Raw genomic sequence first — 19,393 nt, 5'->3', positions numbered from 1 at the left:
TTGTAATTTTTCCAGATCCGATAATTGTATGCAGTTTAAATGGCAATTTTGGATGTGACATGCGATGAAAAGCCTTTCATAGATCAAGAAATATAATGTGCGCCTGTCCACGCTTGTCTAGTGTTCGTGCAAGGTGGTGAATAGTTTCTAGAAATCCAGTAGTAGTTGAGCACCCTTTTTTAAATCCATGTTGACTTTTATTGATCACGTTGTTTGCCTAAACAAAGGCTAATATGTGTTTTATGCTCCATTGTTTTACAGGCAGCTGCAAGTGAGTGAAATAGGTCGAAAATTGGAAAGATGGATCTCATTTCTAGACCTATGGATCGAAACTATTTTAGGGATTTTCTAATCTCTGGGGATGTCACGTGTATCTAAGTATTTTTCATAGATAAGCAGCAGGTATTTCCTCACCCACTCCGCGCATCTTCTGAGGAAAGGATTCGTTATGTTGCTTGGACTACTTGATTTCTTAATATCTAGGGCGAGTAACAAGGACTAAATTTCGGCTTCACTTAAATGTATTTAATCAAGCGTGCTGTTATTGAAACTTGCGGGGTCAAAGGGGGCCTAATGCCGTTATCGACAGTATATACAGACTGGAAATAATTATTAAACTGCTGAGCTTTAAGCAATGCGGCTGCAGGCGGCAAGTTACTATGTTTGCGTTTTCCCGAATTTAAATATCGCCAGAACTTATCAGGGGAAACCTTCATAAATTTTCCTAAACTAACGTTTATGTGCTTATCTTTAGCATTTTGAACTAAAGTTTAAAGGGTTCGAAAGTTTAAGCAAATGTCGTTTTTATACCTTTGTGAGCAATATTTGTTTTTGAGATATCGAAGTCTTGATAGATTGCGCTTGAGATATATGATCTCTGGTTATCCAAGGGTTAGTTTTTTTCGCTGTTTTTATTATAGTTTGAATATATTTAGATAAAAAGCCTTCCCCGTATGTCTTAAAACGTATCCACCAGCTGTCAAGTGACACCATTGGGTCGTTTGAAAGAAGTTCTAAAGCTGGGTACGAAATTATAATGTAGTCAAGCACAGCGACGTCATCAGCGTTATCCCAGTTCTATCTACGTTTTTTCACTCTCCCGTTACACCCACTTGGAAACGATAACCAGTATTTTGTTGCCTTGAGATCAGATATGCCCTCGGTAACTTCCCATGAAAGGCCATTTGTTAAAAACGTGTCACTCAGAAATTTTAGATCCAGAATATTCTGCGAACAAGCAGTGACACGTGTACGTTGCAAAATTATCTGTTTTATTCCGGAGTTATAGGTTAAATCAAGCAGCGGTTCAGCGCTGGCCTTTTCGGACGTTCCACTTCGAAGGTATTCCCACTCAAGATCAGGAGGGTGAAGTCACCGGTCCGGTTAATTTTTTTTGAGTCGGAAATTTACAACGTGGCATATTTACACCTTGGCATTTGATTGATTGATTGTGGGGTTTAACGCGCCGACGCAACGCAGGCGATGAGGCGCGCCGTAGTGTAGGGCTCCGGATTAATTTTGACCACTTGGGGATCTTTATCGTGCGCCGAAATCTCGTACACACGGGCGTTTTTGCTTTTCGCCTCCATCAGAACACCTTGGCATTTACACCATAGCATATTGCCACAGCTGGCAATGAGTTCGAAGTTTAACGCCATGCCCTGGGCAAGCATTACCCATAGCTCTTGTTTCTCCACATACCCGATTGGGGGGATAGCAGCTGATGACTTGTGGAGACGAAGACGATGACCAAAGGCAACCCGAGAAGAAGAGAAGGCAGAAGAGCTCAAGAGTTCGGCCAAGGCTAGACGTTCGGAGCTCGCTTGTGGGCACAAATTCGCCTGTGTAAATAAACAATTCTACGAGTAGTTTCGTTTATACCGTGACAGAAGTGGTGGTGGTGCAGGGTAGATGATACCCGGTTCATCAAGGGCTTCGAGTCAGGTCCAGGACACTCAGATCACGCCTGTCCACGAGAGGACCAGCCCCCGCATACTTGACGTGCCGGTAAAGTACGGGCCGTTGCCCGATCGCACAACCAGGATGACGGCATGGGACAACAGCGCACCGGTCCCACCTGAGACTCCCACGACAGTTGGGTACGTTGTTCGGCAGCAACGAGTGCCGGAGCTCTTTTATCGCGGGGCTTTCAAAGATGCAGAGGACTGGCTCTACCAGTTTGAGCGCGTCGCCAGATTCAATGGTTGGAATGAGCAGCGTAAGATAAGGGAAGAATCCGCGCGTACCTGGTTTGAGAATAACTAATCTGCAATGACCTCCTGAGAAGCTCGCAGCTGACCCGCTTTAGAATCCGCACACAGCGAGAAATCGATATCCGACGGTACAATAACGGACGTCGTGATGTGGAATGCCGGCCCGTCGATCTCGTATGGGTATGGAATCCCGTTCGCCATCCCGGACTTTCAGAGAAGCTACTGCGGCATTACTTTGGGCCCTACAACGTTCTGTCGCGTCTATCGGACGTTAGCTACGTCGTGGTTCCAGAAGGAAACGTGTTTTGCTCTCCAAGACGACATCCTAGCTCAGAAGCGGCGCATGCCGTACGCCTGAAACCGTATCACGCCCGGTGACATAGCGATGACTTCGTGTGCTCGGATTTTACATCCCTACCGCATACTGACGTCGTAACCAAGTAGTTTTATTTTCCCCTTGTTTTGCAACGAGTGGCATCGGGTCGATGCCATCCAGGAAGGGGGGCAATGCCGCGGCTGGCAATGAGTTTGAACTTGAACGCCATGCCCTGGGCACGCAGTACCCATCGCTCTTGTTTAAGCACATACCCAACTGGGGGGGTAGCAGCTGATAACTTGTGGAGGCGAAGACGACGACGAAAGGGAGCCGGAGAAGAAAAGGCAGCAGATCTCATGAGTTCGGCCAAGGCAATACGTTCACAGCTCGGTTGAGTGCACAAGTTCGAATGTGTAAACAAACAATTCTACAAGTAGTTTTGTTTATACCGTGACATTATATTCATTCAGGACATGTCGCATCAAAGCCGGCTGCTGGGGGACGATACACTGTTCCCACGTAAATGAAAAACTATGCTATCGTACCTTTACACCACAGGGCTTATGTTCAACGTCACGCATTCTTGTAACTCTTTTATTATCCCTGACTAAGAGTGCAATGCCACCCCCACGGGTTCACCTGTCCTCTCGGAGAACAACATAGCCCGGCCGGAAGGTATGGCTAGTGCAGACATAACGCGAAAGCCATGTTTTACTAACGGTAACAATGTCGGGGAATGTTCCAGTAAAAACGCCTCCAGTTCAACTGTCTTATTCACCACACTTCTCGCGTTCACATTATTCACAGAGATGCGTTTTGGTACTTGACATTTATTTACTCTGTTCTTTGGCTTGAGCGGTATTTTGGTACTTCTACTTTGACCACCCTCTCTTCGTCCTACATGTAGAGTGTATCATTTAATTTGATCTTGTCATATACCAGCGCGACTTTTTAACGGTTTTCCCGGTTAACTCTGCAACTCTCCCAAAGCTGCTTTCTGATGTTACGTACTCTGATAGAAGAATCTTCGCTGACAAATATCTTGGTTCCTTTGAGTTTGGGGCAGTTCTTAAGTATTTTTATTTTGCCCGTGAAATCAAGTAGACAAAACGCGGCCTGTTACCTTTAGTAACAGGCTGCGTTTTGTCCTCCCTTTTCGCTCCTAGACAGAGTATTCTTTGAATCCTAGAGATGGTTACCTTAAGGTTGTCGTGGATATGTTTGTTTACCACCTCGGACTCAAGCCCTTCCGTTGTTTTATTTTCTGTTTCTGGAATGCCTTAGATCATAAGATTGGAGCGCCGACTACGATTTTCCATGTCATCAATCTGTTGTCCGAACCTAGACAGAGTAGCTTCGATTCCAGCCTCTCTCTCTTCAACTTCAGCTATTCTAGTTTCTAGTTGTGTCAGCACATGCAGCTTCTTGTGAATTGCGGCGAGTGAATCATGCGCTCTTTTGTTGTTTTCCTTGATACAAGTTACGTCCGCGGCAATTTTTCGACTTTCTGCGGCCAGCGGCTCCAGAGTCGGGCCAGGGTTGCTTTCAATATCAACAGCTAACAATAGCCATTTCATTGACACAATACAATCACCAACAAGCGCACATATGCCTTGGGAACAGCAACACCAACAGAAGCACGTCATAGTTTCGTAACATTCACCGAAGCGTTTTCTCACCTGAACGAGAAACACGAAGTGGTTCGTCAATCACATATCCGTTGCGGTGTCACCGTGCCAAATGCCCGCGCCCGGAGGGATGCTTGCTATATAGCCATCAGATGCCGATGACGCTCCGGTTGTCGTGGTAAACCCGAGGAACATGTAGCGCGGTTCGTCCAGCTTGAAGGGGGTGGCGCCCTAGCGCAGATAGGCATCCGACGCGTCGCATTGCTCGGTCCAAGCAACGCTTGACGATGCTGCCTTGTGAAGGATCCATGCGTAGCCGGGGCCACCTTGGCCAAACAGGTAAAACATCGAGGGCCTGAACGACCATTGCGAAGTGGTTCGTCAATGACATGTCCATTGCGGTGTCACCGGGCCCAGTTAGCGCTATAAGTGATGTCAATAACCTACCACGGTGAACGTCCAGGCTTCGGCAGGCGATAACCCCGAATGGAAACGGTAAAACAAAAAAAATGCAGCGCAGGTGGTTAAAGCCTGAGCTTCGGGGCTTAAGGTTCTAATCAGTTCTTTGAACGCGGATGTTGCTATCGCTAAATCGTGCGCACGCTTGGTTCGAACCTCATCTTTCGTAAAAGGTTAGGGTACCTACTGCAGGTGATTATCCGACCAAATCCAATTCTGAAATTGTGCTGCTCCGTTCGCCACCAGGCGCTGTTGAATTAAAAAATTGTACATCATGCGCCGGATAGCTCTACGATTGTTATGTTGGGGCCAGGTTGACCTCGGTGACGACTACTCGAAATGGGGACCGGAATCGAGTGTTTATTTCACGCTAGGTTGATGTGAGAGAAGAGAATCACATCTCAACATGATCGTCAGACTGCATGAGTTCATACATCGGGCACTGGTCAGCGACTTTGGCTAGCTTAGGTTTCCAAAATTCGGGCGATCCTAGCGGAAGTGTGCTGCGGCGTGGCCCTCGTTTCTCTAACCCTCAGCGTTTCTGGCCACATCGCCCATGCTGCTGCGCCTCCTGACGCCTCCACAACAGCTCAACGGCGCCGATTTTTTTCTCGTTCTTTTGGCGTGCACGGTGGGCGAGTTCAGTACGAGTGCGAACTAGCCGGCGTGGGAAGGGTTGCGCGGTTTGCCTAAACGTCTCCGTGGGCTGAAAGTTTCGCTGCATTATAAATATATACTTGAATGTATTATAATCGTGCGGCCGCGAAGTAAGGAGCGTCACCAGTCCTGCGCAACTGTGTGGTGCAGCAACACAGGGCGAAACATTTCGTCCAACAACTTTTTCGCTTTCCCCAGATATGACAGGTAACCAAATCCGCTTTGTACAATAGGGAATTAAAAAAAAAGCCGACTTACGGTACTCCTCTGTTCTCACAATACTTCGCGTATGTAACGTGAAGTTCATGAGCCATGTCAGTGATCTTTCACATGTGGAAATACATTATGCACATATACAAATAATATGCACATATTCAAATATATCCCAGCTAATTCAGGAGCGTGAAGTTTTACTAAAAGTGAAGCCACCTTCGGCGCGCACACTTTCGCTTGCAAGGTGAATTTGGGGCGGTATTTGGACCATCTAGCCCGTCAGGATGCTTTAATGAGCGGTATAGTCGTTTTATGATTGCCTTATTAGCGAGTTTTAGCCGACCGTTTCTCACGGTCCGCTCCGCTCCGATAGCAAGCGGGAGCCCCATTGCGCATGCGTGGTGCGCTTGGCCGCGAACGGCATTGGCTCTGGTCGCGCTGAGGCTGCCACCGATACCGGAGCGGACCGTCAAAAACGTTTAGCTGAAACTCTCTATTAACTGCTTAAACGTCAATTCATGTTTCTTATCAATGTATTTTTTTATTTCGTGCAGCATGTTTCGTTAGGGCCCCATATTGAGGACGGTTTGAGATTTCATTGGATGTTTCCTCCAGTTACTCCCCTCGACCTCTCAGAAGTCATCACTTGCACGTGCTCACAAAGAGTGCAAGCTCAACTGTACGCGCTTCTTGTCGTTCACGGTGTGCCTACTACCACGGGGTTTGGATGGGTGGAGATGCTGCGCCCTATCCAATGTTTTTTTTTTGCGCCATCTTGCCCAAACTGGCAAAACTGCTGCCAAGCGTTGCTTTGCTGCTCCGAAAAGTCTGCCCTATGCAGCAGTGTTCAATGGCAGTCGAAGGCCAACCGGAAATGCATGCGTTGTCTGCAGCTGCCATTGCAGTCCTACCACGGCAATCCAACCGCGTGAAAAAAACAAACTATCATTGCTGGCTTCGCTGTTGTCTAACCTGCGCGCCCGCACATGGTCACCTTATCGCGAGTGCGCTTGCGCTTACATAGTTTTAAAGTTCAAACCATCGTGCCGTATTGGACAGGCTGAGATAAGAGGCGCTGCCCAGACACCAGCTAGAGGGTAGCTTGTGACAACCTAGCCGACATCTTACATTGTGCCTAGCACCTACTGCAAGGTGGTGTAGATAAAGAATATCTTGAACGGCAAGTTCATATGTAAGGTGCTTGCCGCTCTTAGGCAGGCACTGAAGAGCAGGTTTAGAGTCGGTGAATATGGTCCATTCATTGGGCTCTTGACGCAGTATGTAGCGGATTGCCTGTTTGAGGGAATGTAGTTCAGCTGATGTCGAGGACGTTGGTCTTTCTAAACGGTAGCAGAAGAGTTTACCGGTCGACGGGACGAATAATCCAGAGGAGGAAGTTTGAGGCAACGAAGACCCATCAGTGAAGATATGTGTCCTGGTGGAGTGCAACCTGTGCATGTAGTCCAGCGTCACTTGGAGCAGTTCACCCTGGGCCGTTATCTTTTTAGTTGTCGTTCCTGGGATGCCTAAGCCTATACGAGTAGGCGCTAATGTCCAGGGCGGAAACTGGGATGATATCGCTCGCGCGGTGGTTGCGTTGTTTCGGGAAGGGACAAAGCTCTAATAGCCCCTCCAAACCCAGAACTCTGGGCCGCAGTGATCCTGCTCAGACAGTGGGGTGTAGGTTGAAGTAGATGCCGGTAATGGACACGGAGCGACTCCTGTAACATGAGTGCGTCCAGAGGCAACCAACGAGCTTCAGCGACGGTCCCTGCACCCGAGGAATCTCTGGGTAGACCAATACAAATGCGCAGGCTCTTCCGTCGCACCGCTTCTAGCTTCATTTTGTTAGTAGGCACTGCATGGTGTAGTAAGGGAAGGCTATATCGTATGAAGCCATCGACGTAAGCTTTGTGAAGCTGTGGCATTGACCCGAAATTGCTGCTCTATTGCCAACTGGCGAGGTATCTGAGAACCTGAGACGTCGCAGAGATGCGGGTACACAGTCTTTTTATCTCAGGCGACCAGGAGAGATTACGGTCGATGAATACGCCAAGATACCTGTAGGTCTGGGCGTACAGGACGGGTCGCCCACTCAGCAGAATTGAGTACCGATCCATGAGCTTCCTTGTAAACGCCATTGCTTCGCTTTTCTCCTGCGATAGGTGAAGTCCACGAGCAGCAAGGTAGGTTGAAATGGAAAAGAGGGAATTCTGGAGACGTTGTTGAGTGGTGCGTCGGGAGCGAGCTGCGTACCAGATACAAATGTCCTCTGCGTAGACCGTGATGTTAGCTCCCTGCGGTAGGCACCGTTTCAGCTGTATAAGAGTCAAATTAAAGAGAAGTGGACTTAAAACAGCTCCTCGTGGAACGCCTTTTTCGCCGGGGAAACGTGATGTGTCACCGTCCGAAGTGCGCATGAAAAGCTGGCGTCCAGCAAGGTAATCCTCGATCCAGTCGTAAAGACTTCCTCCAAAGCCATGTACTGCAAGAGCAGTAAGGATGGCTCTGTGTGTGACAGAGTCGTAGGCAGCTAAGAAAACTGTCTAAGAAAACTGCGATTGGTATGTAGCTAGAATCCAATTGCTCCCCAACTGACGAGATAAGAGCAATTATATTGTCAATCGACGACCTGTGCCTACGGAATCCATTCATCTCTTGGGGGTAAAGGTGTCTGCTTTTGAGAAACCAGGACATTCTTTTATGTACCATCTGTTCCATCAGTTTTCCAATACAGTTCAACAGAGCTATAGGCCAAAAAGAGGAATAACACGTGGGCGGCCGGCTAGGCTTTAGAATAGGATTAATTTGCGCCAGTTTCCAATCATAGGGCAACTTACCGCTCACCCAAGAGGAATTGTATAATTCTAGGAGACGGAGCAGGGCATTGTGAGGAAAGTGCGAAAAAGCTGCGTAACTAACGCCATGCGGACCTGGACACGACTTGGATTTTGCATCGGAGATTGCTGCTGTCAGTTCTTGTAATGTAAAAGGCAGGTCCAGTGCTGGAACAGCTGATTCGGGAGGCTTAAGATGTGGAAGTGTACTCAGCGTTGATGAGGAGGGAATCTTTCGATATTCCTCTGCGACGACTTTCAAACAGGAGTGCTCGTGCAGTGAGAGGGCAATGAAAGGGCACAGCTGCTTAGGTTGCGTGCGTAACCCTTTGACCACATGCCAACTGCGCGTCAATGGTGTGTGAGTATTTAACGTTACACTAACGTTCCTCCGCCGTTGTCGCTGAAGCTTGTATAGGTGATGCAATACGTGTCTCTAAGCCCTTCTAGAAGCTCGTAAATCGTCTACAGATTTTGTACGGAGGTCTTTTCGCTCCGCACGGTGACGAATGGCACAAAATCTTTGGTACTCAGCGTCATTATTAGGTTGATTCCAGCGTTTTGTTCTTAAGCATGTGGAATTCCGAAAACAGTGAAGTATCGTTGGGATAATTTCGTCATCTTGAGTCGCTGCCGTAATGCAGGTGCGTATGGCTTCCAGGCTCTCCATTCTATGCACGCGACCTGTTCTTTGTACGTCTGTGAGGGCGAGTAACGAGTTGATATCAAAATCGGGTAGTGCTCACTTCCTCTTGTCTTTAAGTCTGTGCACCACGTGAATTTTGCAGAAAAACCAGCAGCGAAGAATGATAGATCGATACAGCTTCTTGTTTTGAGGGATTTGAGGAAAGTAATACCGCCATCATTTAGGTGCTCAATGCCATGTCTAATTAGGAGGTCTGTGAGTTTTGCACAGCGTAGGCTTGTTTGGGAACTGCCCCAAAGTTCATTATGAGCATTAAAGTCCCCGCAGACAATGCGCGTCTTGGCAGTCGACGTGATGAGGTTGTCCAGCCTGGTCTCATCAAACTTGGCGTTGGGTTGTAAGTACGCAAGGATGAATGTGAAAGTCTGAGAACGAATAATTGTAGTTGCGCAAACGTACTCATTTGTTTCGTGGGGTAAGACTGGAATTTCAACGGCCGGAACGCCAGTACGGAACCCGATAAGAAGCCGGCTTGTACCGCTTGCTCTTTGTGAGTGGATGAAATAGTAACCACTCAAGCGGAAATTCTGATCTACTCGTGACTGAAATTACAATGAAAATTACAATGAATGGCAATCGGTAAGTTTGAAGAAGCTGACGTATATCACCGAGCTTAGATCTCACACCACGAGCGTTCCACTGGAAAATGGGGCATTGTTTTAGGTGACTGTTCAAGAACACGGTTGGTGATGGTGATGCTGTCATTGTCTCCAGATCGTGAACGGCACGCCAGTTAGGGAGCAAGATGCTGTTAGCAGATGTTCCAGAGCCATGATAGCAGCAACTCCAGGCAAGCCGCTTGAGGAGGGTATGGTTGGAGATAAGGGCTTCGAGTGCCGAAAATAACAGGGGAATTATCAGTTTACTGAAGTCGACTTGCGTTGTAGGAGCGTGGGTCTCCACTGGCTGTTCGGTTGCACGATGAGACGCAATGTGTATCACAATGGTAACGGAAGCCTGTCTCGTTTGTGGTTGCTTTTCAGGCTGGGGCTTTTTGGGGCTTTCTCCAACAGTACGTGCAGTCCTGAGCAGAACTAGGTGTTGCACTAACTACATCTGGATTTGGGGACGGCTCGCGTTGTTTGGGAGCCCTTTCTTGAAGTTTCCCAACTGCGCGTGCAAGAGTTGCGGTTTTTTCTTCGGGCAGGCACCGAAGGTTACAGGATGTGGTTTATCACAATTCGCACATCTAGGGTGTGCGCGCGAAGTGCAGTCTTTGTACGGGTGCGGGCCTGCACATATTTTGCATCGAACGGGCCCATTGCACTGGTTCGCACTGCTTGTTATACGCCAGACGTAAAAAAACAAAAAGAAATAGATCCTGCGGCGAAGCAATTTTAGTTTTTCTCCTTTAGTAATGTCTAAAGAGTTATTTGTTTCGTCGACTAATATCTGCACAAAAATACAGGTACGTGCAGGACTCCAAAGAACCATATTTCTGAACAAACCAGCATTCCTGTTATCTTTGTTTTTAAATTTTAATATAACGAGTCGTCGTATTAATAGTATTGCTCTGTCTACGCCTCTGATCGCCCATGTATACATTCAGAAAAAGAATAATAAAATATCTTTGTTCCACGGAAGCCGAAATAGCCTTTATGTGTACCAGACATTTTTAACTACAATTCGCCTTGAGCCACCGCGACATCCATGCACTGCGTCGCCTCGCTGTACCGCGTGAGTTCCACAACGATCACTGCGGCTGGTGCCGCAGTGATCGGTTACGAACACAACGTGGAAGCTGAAACATTCTGTCTACTCCTCGGGATTAACTCTGGCAACAGAAAACACCGAAACGCAGCTTGAACGACGCGGGAAGTCAAGGACGCCGCCCATCCACCGCAGCTGCGCCCGCCACTCCGCAAGCGATAGCCGGCACCTACCGGCCCCTCCGGCCCCTCATTCGCAGCGCCCAGGCGCCGCTACGGTCTGCGCATGTACTAAGGGCGAACACGATCTGGCCGCGTTCTCCACCGCGGCGGCCGGCGAGTGTCAACACCTAAATATTCTTACACCGTGCTATCTGGTGACATCACTTGAGCTCGTGCAGAACAACGCAGCACGTTTCATTCTCAGCAATTTCACCCATGCGGCAAGTGTCACGTCTATGAAAAACTTGCTTCAATCACCCACTCTAACTTCAAGCCGCAAACACTTCCGCCTCTGTCTCTTTCACAAAATTTACTACCATAATTCGCCCCTATGCAGTCAGTTAATTACTCCTCCTTCATATATTTCTTCTCGTATTGACCACCGACACAAAGTAGGAAGAATATCATGTAACACCAACGCCTTTTCTCAGTCATTTATTCCTCGGACGTCACAAGATTGGAACCGCCTTCCCGGACGGACCGCCGCAATAGAAGACAACCATCAGTTTCGTGCAGCACTAGCTATCATTGTATGATTAGGGCCCATCTATGTTTGTACTTATCTGCTTAGTACTTTTGTTGCTGCTTTCTAGTTTTGTGCATAAACCTTGTAACCCACTCCCCTCTGAAATGCCTCTCGGCCTTGAGTGTACAAATAAATAAATAATTAAATAAATTACCTCCACCTCATCAAGGAAGCACCTGTGATTGCCTCTGAGTATAGCGTGATTCGACCTCAAGCAGGGGGTATGGAGGGAATGGAGGAGTGTGCGAATAGGAAGTTTTGGCAAAAGTAGCGAACAGCACTGAAACGAGTCAGCCAGTAGAAAACTAAATAAAGAACACAGCTGCAAGCAGCCTGGACACGTGTCGCCTGAACAACAATCTCAGTAATGCCATAAGTTTGCTTTAAATCATGCTATATATTTGCTTGATTTCTCTTTTGGGAACAATCCTGAAGACGTTTCCAGGTAACCCCACCAAAATTAAAATTAGTAGCAAACGTCACCTGTGAGCCTAAATTTTGTTGACACGGTCAAGCGCTGCATCATGGGGTTTGTGGAGAGCATATAAAATGAACTTCAGCATATAAAATATGCTCTGCGCCTCCTCAGTAAGCCCAGGAGACACCTGTTCTAACTTTCTTGTTTTATGTTTCGAGGAACATTTTTGCGCTGTAATAAACTAAATTCATTTTTTTCCAACCCCTGACGAGTATTGCCACTATTACACATAGCTGTCTCGTGCCCGCTTATTAAGCCGGGTTTTAAAGATCTGAATGTTCTTTCGAACACTGCTAAAGGAGGTTCAATGGTAAAAATCTTGATTTACTTTGAAATTTTTCAGCATACCATAGTTCGTTAAATTAAATAACCGAAGCAATATATAACGCCGATTCCCGACTGACTTTAATTACTTGGACATGAACGATTTATAAGGAAAGGTTTTCTTTCAGAAATGCCCACGTGTTCTTTATCTTCGGCAAGCAAAGCGGTCACCAACATACCTGCACTTTGTGAGCAATTGGTTCCAGTATAGCTTTCCCGGGTGTTAGCAGATGCTACCTCCTAATGCTGCATGCAGTGCACCGTTGTTTGTGAAGCGCAAAAACGCCTACGGAAACCAAATGAGAAAGTAGCCACACACAGATAATCCCATGTAGATCACAGGGCAAATGATGTTTCGAATTTATGAGAGAACACAGCTGATCCTTCTTGTGCTTTTAGATGCATGGCCTTAATAATAAGAGGTCAATGTATTTTACTTCTCGCTCGCCTGCTGACGTCCCGACTGCGCGGGCCTAATAATAAATACCTGACCCGTCGACGGCTTCTATTACTGGAGTGGGAATATAACTTGAAACCTTTGTCATTGTCCTTTCTGTTGTATGGACAGTTTTTGTTAGGGAACTTAATCGCAATGTTTTATCCAGCAAAAAAGCACTTATACTGTCATGGGATACATACGCAGGCAATGTACCACATTGACATGGCTCAAGACAGGAGATGGTGAAAGCAATGAAGGGGCTCGGTCTTTGCGTGCGCTATCTTGCGGCTGCCACATACAATCTCCTCGAGAGATGCTTTTAGTATAACAACCGTGCTTGTACGGGACTAAGAATTGTGACAAGATATACTGTGGTGTGTCATTCACCTGCACCTCTGCTTTACTTCTATTTGTACCAACGAAGCAGCACTAACAACTTCTTGAGTTCCTAAATATATTCGTTTATCATGAGAATGATCTTCCAGAGAAAGAAAACAATGGTTGAATGTGAGTTATAAAAATATCTAGAGTAGTTTAAATATATTTTATGGCTGCCAGTGCTATATTTACAGAGAGTACAATTTTACTTTTGTTTCACCTTCTCCCCATTTTTAGCAAGTTGTACCTGAACAGCAACACGCTAACATATTTAGCTTCAAACAATTTCACAAGCTTTTCATTGTCTGCAGTGTTTGTACTTGTGATGGCAACGCAAGATATTTCACTTAGAGGCGGTCCTTGTACCTGAAAGAGAATACGGGTAATCAAGCGCTATTTAAATGCCCCTGCTGCCCAAAACGCAGTTACGAAGGGGCCAACTGGGCAAAGTTTCTTTTCTTGTGAGTAACCTAGAGGCTTACGGTGGATGTAGCCACAACTATATTATGAATGTGTATAACGACAGTGCTATTATTATAGCTACAGTGATATTAGTAGTACTATTGATAATTGTACTTGCTTTGCGTAATTATGTGCGAGGGAAAACCAATGCATTCTTCGTGGCTCTCTGAGCAACAAAATCAGACACTGAAATGCATCACTGGCCTATAAAATCAACTGTGCACCAGATTATTTCCGCGAATAAAGGCAAGAACAACATTCATAACATAAAGAAAGTGAAAATAAAAATATCCAAATTACATGATAAGGGGACTCGGCTGTTCAATCACAAGAGACTAGACGCAACGAACCTAAAAAGTGGGCTCAAGATGCACGCAATAACTTCAAATTTCAAATAAACATGAATAAATATAACGACATACCAGAAATAAATAAATAGCAACGGCTGTCTTTCCTGGGCGCGAAATACGGTCAAACATGAATCTAAGGAACTCGGATAGAGCGAATTATGCTTTATAGCGGACACTCAAAGTTTCTATGCTAATATGCACGCCAAATATAATTTTATAATGAAGTAATCGTGGGATATATTTAACTGTGAGCGCGCGTGATCCGTCGCCCAAACGGGCGCCAACGCCGATTTGCACCAGCAGCGCCCAGTATCTGGGCCACCGGGCGGCCCACCCGCGCTTCCGTGAACCCATACAAACATGCCTTACGGGCGTCTATTGAAAAATGTATGGTGAACTATGGCCGCCTATGGGTCTCTATGGTCACCCATAAAAAGGCATAAATTAGGCTATAGCCAGCTATTGAAGTTTTTATAGATCCTGAACTAAAGACTGTAAACCATACAATTTTAATTAGATGATTATAGAACATTCTAGTGTGTTTAGTCTATAAGTCACATCTATTCAGGTTACTGTAGCCAGCTAAAGAAATATGTATGGCTTTAGTTCTATAGACCATCCGCGGCAAAGCGCTTTTGGCTGGCTATAGAACATTGTTTAGCTTTAGGTCTACAGTCTTGAAACCATTCAGGTGTCTTTTGCCAGCTATAGGAAAAAATATGTCCTCAAGCTAAAGAGAGACAGCCACAAAAGCACTTTTCGCTGGCTATGGGCTGTTGTTTAGCTCTAACTCTACAGACTCAAAACCATTCAGCTGTCTTTTGCCAGCTATTGAAAAGACTTCGTTTTCAAGCTTTAGAGAAAAAGCCATAAAAGCTCATTCGGCTGGCTATAGGCCGTTGTTTCGCTCTATGTCTACAGACTTAAAACCATTCAGCTGTCTTTTGCCAGCTGTTGAAAAGAGTTCGCCCTAAGGCTATAGAGAGGAAGCCATAAAAACGTATTTGGCTGGCTATGGGCCGTTGTTTGTCTCTAAGTCTGCAAACTTGGAACCATATGGCGGTGTTCTGCCAGCTATTGGAGAGAATTTGGTTTAAAGCTAAAGAGAGGCAGCGATAAAAGCTTCTGCGGCTGAGTACAGTGCAATATATAACTGCAAACCTTTAGACGTACGATAATTAAGCAACATTTTGCCGGCATTAAGAAAGCGTTTGGTGCAGAACTTACAAGCCTGCATCCATAAAGGCTTCTTTAGCTAGCTACAAAGTAACATAAGGCTCCAAGTCTCCAGCCGCTAATCGAAAAGTGTTAGCCTATAAAGTATAATTCGAGGAACCATTAAATCCTATTCTACTGGTTTCAATATGACTTATGACGCGAAATTCATATACTCATGATTTAACTAGCTACATCTACAACACAGATTAGATAACGATGATGATGTTGATCGGCCGGTTATATGAACGTATTTGTTCAATACGGTTAGGTACTTATTATAACAACAATACGGGAAAAGTACAATTAGAGGAAGCTACTGATCTACGCTCAAATTCAGGTTGCAACTTTGGATACTGCGCGTCGGCAAAGCTTCCAAATGAACGTTGACCGAAAGACGTATCATTTCGGAGAATTCTTCTTCTTCGGCCCTTCGCTGCTGCGGTCAAGTGAAAAAGCGGGCTTCTCTGAAAACGGCCCTCACAGCGTCAAAGCAGATCGGAAATAACTTTCGCGGCCCATGGTACGCTCTCTCAGAAATATGGTGGAGAGTGAGAGAGAATAGTCTTTAATGATACTGGTGAGGTTAGCCTTGCCAAGGCGCCTAGCTTGCTACACCAGATGTATGAAAAAACGAAATCAATAAACAGATGATGATAATGACTGTGATGAAGATGACGCGCTCATAAGAGAGTCCTGTTTAAAGAGTCTGATCAACTCCTGTGCTTCGCAGGAAAGACAATCAAGTTTTTGTCGCCCGAGATGCTCGTTTAGCGTTCGACCAAGGGCCTAGCACGTCACTTAGAGTTAGTCCTCTAGAAAGCGGACGACCCAAGGACACTAGAAGGGACGTTCTAGCCGCTCTATACCACGTACACTCACATAATACGTGTGTTGTGACGATTCAGTCTGAGAACGCGAAGAAAGCGAAGAAGACAGAAACCCCGCAGAAGCGGGGAATGGACGAAGCAAAGCGCGCGCCGCCGCCGCCGGGGGCTGTCAACTGGGACCACCGGCGGGGTCCGCGCGCGCGCCACATATGGTTTTGTTTCACCAGGGAACGTGGCCCCCTCTCCCTCGAAAGAAGGGACCGCGGCGGCGGGGAGCGGGGGGCCAGTTGGTTCGTTGAAAGCATGTAAGACAGAACGCTGTAACCTTCTGTACTTCTGTATAAAGAAATCCTGTTGTTTTCCTTTGCACTCGAACGAGTAGTGGTGTTTATTGAACGACAGCGACCGAAAGGATCTACAGATATTCGCTACTACAAAATTTTGGTGCCGAAACCCGGGATCTTGAAAGATGACCGAACTGTGAGTGCATCGGTGAGCAACAGGGATCGACTGCTCCGTTGAACGTGGACGATGATCGGAATGGAGCTACAGAAGAAGAAACGAAAGACTCTGCGGGCTCAAGTAAGTCGACTCGTTGGCGAGGCAGAAAAGCTGCTACCGCTGCCTGCGCCCAGTGTCGAAGAACTTGAAGTGCTGATAGAACGTCTTCTGCTTGTGGAGGCTCAACTGAAGGAAGTGAACGCGGCAATTGAGCCTTTACTGACCGACGAAGACGCAGAAGACGAGTTCACGCATGCCATCGAGTACAGTGACAAGATCGTAACCTGCCTGGCGAGACTGAAAGGCAGGGTCAAACGAAGCTGCAACAATACCTCAGGTGGTGGCAACTCTGATCAAGACAGCAACGCAACAATAACAAGGACAGCAACGGCGGCAAAAGTCAAACTCCCAAAATTGGAGCTTCTCAAATTCAACGGAAACCGAAGGAATTGGCAGCCTTTTTGGGAGCAGTTCGAGACCTCCATTCATAAAAATTCGGACTTGGTGCCATCAGAAAAGTTCAATTATCTGAGGGCTGCACTGATCGGAGACGGAGCAGCGGCAATTGCGGGTCTGCAGCCAACATCGGAGTGCTACGATGACGCCATCGACATCCTGCAGCAGAGGTTTGGAAACCAGGCGGCGCTCATCCAAGACCACATCGACAGCCTGATGAACCTAACACCGGTCTCGTCACCACGGAACGTCCGAGCACTGCGCCGCATGTACGACAACGTCCAAGCTCACCTCCGAGGCCTGAAGGCGTTGGGTGTGGGAGAGGAGTCGTACTGCGCCATGCTGTATCTCGGCCTACTTCGCGCACTTCCATCCGACCTGAGCCTGGATTACAACAGAAAGGTGACATCGAGAAATGCGGAAGAGGCCAGCTCTGCGGGAACATCGAGCAGCGATACCAACTCCGAGACTTCAAAAAAGCCGGTGCACCTCGGCATGCTGAGCGACCTTTTGAACTTTCTCCGCATCGAGGTAGAGACCCTGGAAAAGTCCATCATCGAGCGACCTGACGGAACTGGTAAGCCTCCATCTCGCTTCCCTACGCATGAAAGTGACAAGAAGCCACAGCAGTTTGTGAAGTCACGACAACCATCAGCTGCCGCGCTGCACGGCACAGTTAAAGGGATGAAATGCTTTCTGTGCAACTCAAAAAAGCATGCCACAAAAGACTGCACCGAAGAAATCCCTCTGACAGAGAAGAAACGCATGTTGCAGCAAGGCAGGAGGTGTTTTAGGTGCACAATGCCGCATCATACAGCGGGAATGTGCACGTGCGTACTGAGTTGCGGCAAGTGTCACGGCCGGCACGCTACCAGCATGTGTGACCCGCATTACACTCCGCCTAAACGGATCTCTGACCGATCGGACGACGCGAAAAAAGAGAAGAATACGAACGAGCCCGTCAGTCTCCAGACTACAGAAAAGGGCAGCGTGAGACCAGCCGTTCTATTGCAAACCGTAACAGCATGGGTTGAGAGTGGCAGGCAGATGAAGTTGGCCAGGCTAATGTTTGACAGCGGCAGCCAACGCACCTTCATAACGGAAAAGCTGTCACGGGAACTCAACTGCAAACTCCTCGGAACGGAGATTCTGGCAGTTGGCGTGTTCGGAGGTGAAAGCAAAGAACGCACCTTTCGGAGGGTTCTGGTAACCTTGAGAAGCCGACTGAACGACAAAAAAATTGAGATCAACGCGCTAGAAACGCCCAAGATCTGTGAGCACGACCTTCCCAGCCCTGATGAAAGCATTCTGATCAAGTTAGATGAGATTGGCCTCTCAGTTGGGGACGATTTGAGTAGACAGAGCGATCGAGACGTTGACTTGCTGCTGGGATCCGACCATTACTGGACTGCGATGACCGGACGGATCCACCGACTGACGGAAAGTTTGACTGCGGTGGAATCCGTATTCGGATGGGCAGTCCAGGGACGAACGGGGTCACGCACAAGCAGAATGAATTGTTCCCAAGCGATCGTGCTGAAGGCAACGGCGCCAGATCTCGAGTCTTCCTCGCTTCTGAGGAGCTTTTGGGAACTCGAAAGTGTGGGAGTCACCGACGCCTTGGATGACGACCCTCCGGGGGAACATGTTAGGCGAAACTTTGAAGCCAGCATCACTCAGTCGAATGGCAGATACGAAGTTGCCCTCCCTTGGAAAGCTGACGTGAGGCTCGCCGACAACAAGCAGGTGGCGTTAAACAGAATGGAGAACGTGAGGAAGGAACTGTCAACAAACAAAGGTCTCCTCGAAGAGTACGATCAGGCAATTCGGTTCTATCAGAACAGTGGAATAGCAGAAAGGGTTGATGACGAAGGTAGCGATGAAGGAGCAGCGAAGGTGCTGTATTACATGCCCCACCAGGCTGTAGTACGAGAAAACAGCAGCAGCACAAAGCTCAGGATTGTATTTGACGCTTCATCCCACTGTGCAAACTCAAAATCTCTAAACGACAGCTTGGAAAGCGGCCCGAAACTTAATCCGGATCTGGTCGCCTTGCTCCTGAACTTCCGGACACATCCCATAGCTTTGGTCGCGGATGTGGAAAAGGCCTTCTTGCAAATCGGAGTGAAGGAAGAGGATCGTGACGCGCTCCGATTCCTCTGGTACAAAGATCCTCCGCGACCAAATGAACCAATTCCGGAAATCGAGACTTGGCGAATGACGAGGGTGACTTTTGGAACGACTGCAAGTCCGTTCTTGCTGGCCGCTACCCTTCAGCACCATTTCCAAGCTATGGAGAGCGCCTACCCAGGCACTGCACGGACGCTAAGGAAATCGGTGTACGTTGACGATTTGTTGACTGGGGCGGCCAGCGAGGCAGATGCGAAGCGACTGTATGCCCAAGCGAACGAAATATTCATGCTGGCAGGCATGAGACTCCACAAGTGGGGCTCAAATAGTGCAGCTCTAACAGGAATGTTTGAAGAGAACGGCGGCGTTGAAAGAAACTGGGGCCAAGTAGCGAACGTGCTGAA

Source organism: Haemaphysalis longicornis, unplaced genomic scaffold, assembly GCF_048455015.1.
Source record: "Haemaphysalis longicornis isolate Haplotype H1 unplaced genomic scaffold, Haemaphysalis longicornis Haplotype H1 scaffold_12, whole genome shotgun sequence".
Lineage (NCBI taxonomy): Eukaryota > Metazoa > Arthropoda > Arachnida > Ixodida > Ixodidae > Haemaphysalis > Haemaphysalis longicornis.
This window is presented reverse-complemented; position numbering follows the sequence as displayed.